General features: G+C 33.1%; 1 non-coding gene across 1 annotated transcript; it reads left to right on the top strand.

The window, feature by feature from the left end:
• The first annotated feature begins 2,698 nt into the window (after window positions 1-2,698).
• On the top strand, window positions 2,699-2,886 carry LOC141413065 (U2 spliceosomal RNA). Its single transcript, XR_012437899.1, has one exon. It is a non-coding gene; the product is annotated as a U2 spliceosomal RNA (small nuclear RNA).
• The last annotated feature ends 1,378 nt before the right edge of the window (window positions 2,887-4,264 follow it).

The following is a 4,264-nucleotide window of genomic DNA, read 5'->3' as shown; positions in this document are numbered from 1 at the left end:
TCCTTTATGGCCAGAGATGGTGAGCATTTTTTCATTTGTTTTTTGGTCATTTGAATTTCTTCTTTTGAAAAAGTTCTCTTTAGTTCAGTTGCCTATTTCTTAATTGGTTCATTGATTTTAGGAGAGTTTAGTTTCTTAAGTTCCCTGTATATTCTGGTTATCAGTCCCTTGTCTGGTGTATAACTGAAAAATATTTCCTCCTAGTCTGTGGGTGGTCTTTTCAATTCAGAGACCATTTCTTTTGTTGTGCAGAAGCTTTTTAATTATATGAAGTCCCATTTATTCATCCTTTCTCTTAGTTGCTGGGCTGCTGGTGTTCTATTGAGGAAGTCTTTGCCTATACCAATTAGTTCCAGAGTGTTTCCTCTCCTTCCTGTAGTAACTTTGGAGTTTCAGTTCTGATATTAAGATCCTTGGTTCATTTTGAGTTGATACTAGTACAAGGTGATAGACATGGATCTAGTTTCAGTTTCTTGCAGATGGGTAGCCACTTTTCCCAGCAACATTTGTTGAAGAGGCTGTCTTTTCTCCATTGTATATTTTTGGCACCTTTGTCAAAAATGAGGTGGGTGTAGTTGTGTGGATTCATATCCGGGTCCTCTATTCTGTTCCACTGGTCTTCCTGTCTGTTTTTGTTCCAGTACCATGCTGTTTTTATTGTTATTGCTTTGTAACATAGTTTGAAGTAAGGTATTGTGATACCTCCAGCATTGCTCTTTTTGCTGAGTATTGCCTTGGCTATTCACAGTCTCTTGTGTTTCCAAATGAATTTTAGGGTAGATTTTTCAGAGATTTTGTCTTTTATTTTACATTTTCAATTTGTAGCTGTAATCTCAGCTACACAGGGGCCAGAGATAGGAGGACAATAGCTCAAGGCCAGTCTGTGTGAAAGCATGAGACTTTAACTGAAAAACAAACTAAAAGCAAAGGAACTGGGAGCATGGCTCAATTGGTGGAGGCTCACCCAGCAAGCACAGGCCTGTAGTTCAATCTCTAGTACTACTAAAAAAAAAAAAAAAAAAGAAAAAAGTAAAAGTATATATAACATGTTCTCATATTTTGATTATAGTGTGCTTTCTTGGATAAATGAATGAATTATGTTGTAAATATATATAACCTATATTGTGTATTTATTTTCTTCAAAATCTTTTCTATTTGTTCTTGTGTCATACCCAAAAAGTCTTTTTTGTTGTTGTTGTTTGTTTGGCTAATCTATATCCATAATGTGAATAAATATTTAAATAAATTATTATTTTAAAGCATTGTATTTTTCATTCTGAATTGAATTTATTTACTTCAAAATATAAAAGTTGATATTAATTTCTATGCCACTGGTCTTTTGATTTCAATCATGGGCATTATCATCAAGAAAAATATAATATTTTTAAATTAAAATAATATGTGTGGTGTTTATTCAGACATATAATGTTACTAGATAATGTATGGGACTCTGTTAAAATGATAAATAGTAAGAAAGCAAGAATTTAAGTACAGTCAGCAGATGGCATGTTTGGGTTTGACATCCTGATTCAATTAAGCTTGTATTAAGAGTATCTAGGAAATAAAATGTCACACTCTTGCCAACATGTACAGAGGTTAACATGCTTCTGACAGTTGCCCTGTATGGAACATGTACAGACTTATTTGAGTCACTGTGCACTAAATAATACAACACAATAATTACATAGCATTTATATCATATAGGCATTGTAAGTCATCTAGAGATGATTTGAAGTATCAGGAAAGATATGAGGAAGTTCTATGCGAACACTATGCATTTTATATAAAGGACTTTGGTATCCAGTGAGGGTTTTGGACCCAACCTCTCAGACAGAAATCCTGGGAAAATTACAGAAAAACCATTCTAAACACCATATATTGTATTGCCAATGGTTTGCTTTTTACTTTATGTTGAAAATTATGTGGAAAATGTAAGTGTGTAATCTATTTCTGGATTCCATCTTCTGTTTTGTTGATCTATCTGTATTCTAATTTCATATTGTCTTAAAAATAATCTTTGTATTACTTTTTTTCTGGCTGTGCATTACTTTCTTACAATCGCACAAATTCTTGGGGACAACTCTATGTTCTCACTGCCTCTAACAGTAGCTCATTTCATAATATAAGGAAACTAAGGCTTCTAGCTTTCATGTTGATACATATAGTATGTGATGTTATATTTTGTTTTTGCTTGCTTCATTTGTTTAATGGTTCTGTGGTAGTGTTCCTTCATTAATGTTCCAAAAATATAAAAAAAGCAGAATAGCCACTTTGAACAGCAATTAAGTATTCAAATAAGTCCAGTGTTTAGAATGATGGAATCTGCCTTTCCTACATTTATATATTACCTAATACAAAATTGTCATAGGCCATTGGAACTGTTATAATAAAATACTTTAACCTGGGTTATTTATAAACAAAAGAAATTTATTGCTCAGCCTTCTAGAGCAGACTTGATGTCTGTTGAATGTCCATTTCTTACACATGGTGACTTTGATGTGTCCTCATGTGGAAGAAGGGTAAAGGGGCCCCCTCAAACCTCTTTTATTAGGGTGACTAATTCCATTCATGAAGAAAAAGGACTTCCACAAAGGCCTCATCTCTTAATATTATGACTTAGGTGTTAAGTTTCAATATTAACTGGGGAGTAGGGGAGGACTAACAACAAAGAGAGTGGTAACAAATATGTAATCATATAATCACTTCTTGGATTTGGCTAAGATCAAGTGTAGTATTTGTTTTTATCAGGTTAATATCTGATACATCCTTATCCCAGAACAACATATTAAATGGATTTTTGGAGTAGGTAGATGGGACAGGTGCTCACTTCATCCATTCCTAGCACTGACCTGGTGTTGCAGTAACTCTAGGCATGGTACACCTGTCTAAGCATTGCTAGATATACACATATGTGATACTTAATAAGAAAAAAATCTTTAAGGTTTTGTACTTTATTCAAAATTTCAAAATAACAAGTTTTGTTTGTTTTATTTTTTAGTGGTACTGGGTTTGAACTCAGGGTCTCAGCATTGCTAGGCAGGCACTCTACCACTTGAGTCATGCTCTCAGCCCAACAAGCTGTTTCTCAACTCTTGTAAAATAAAAACAAAATGTCAATTAAAGAATTTAAAACTACCAGGAGAGACTTCTCCTTTAGCTATTTGAAGCTACTATTCTTTGCTTCCCAAGGTTATCAAATAATTTCAAACTCTAAGATTGACAGCTTAAATAAAACTAATGAGATTTTGAAATACATTACGGAACAGTTCAAAGGTTTCCGGACATGATTTGTATTTTACCTTCATGTAAAATAACAAAAATGAAAACTGTCAGTAGACATCTACCAATTACAGTCCATAAAAGGTAAACTTGTTAAAAATCAGTATCAAACCAACTTAAGACAGAAGACAACCCTGAATAAAACCTGAGATTTCATTTTATCAATGAAACAATTTTGAGACTTTTTGGAAAAATCCGTGTTCCATTTAGGATTTTTAAACATCATTGAAAAGTATATATAAATGCAAAACCATATACATATGCTATTATGTGGACTTATAAACTTGAGTCCATTTTTAAGCCTACTTTTAGAGAGAATGCTAAGAGGAAGAGCTCACAGATGCTTTTAAATTAGCTGTGAGTCAAGAAAAGTCCTGGATGTTGGTTGGGCCTTGGCATAAACTTAGCTGGTTGGCACCAGAGTCAGTAACAGGTGGCATAGTGCACAGTGAAATTGCAGAGGCAGAACTGTTTGCATTTCCCGTGTTAGCACAATCTTTTTTTAGTAGGTGTAATTCTGGCAATTAAAAGGACTTTTTTTACAGCTATTTTTTCTAAATGGAAGCCAACAGGAATAAAAATATTTATTTATTGTCAATTTAGTTCTCATAGGAGGGTTTTCATCTATCTAATATCATAAATTATAATAGTGACATGTATGCATTCTGTGACAGGATGCAATTCCCTTCATAAGCATCATGTTCTTTGTCTTCACTATAAGGCATAATCTGACACTCTCAAAGAATAAAGCATACAATTATATTAGCAACTTCTATTATCAATGAACTTCCCCATTACTGTGCACTTTAATTTTTAGAAAGGTTGCTCTGATTTTTCAGTATCCCATATATTGAAATTTTATTAACCCAAAGCATTGCTCTTACAAACTCATAAATTTTTCTGTTATATGATGTAATATTTTGAGATTTTCTTTGCAGTGATAATATTGCTTTGGATTATTGGACTTAACAATGTGTTTTAGAAT

Source organism: Castor canadensis, chromosome 10 (genome assembly GCF_047511655.1).
Source record: "Castor canadensis chromosome 10, mCasCan1.hap1v2, whole genome shotgun sequence".
Lineage (NCBI taxonomy): Eukaryota > Metazoa > Chordata > Mammalia > Rodentia > Castoridae > Castor > Castor canadensis.
This window is presented reverse-complemented; position numbering and strand designations above follow the sequence as displayed.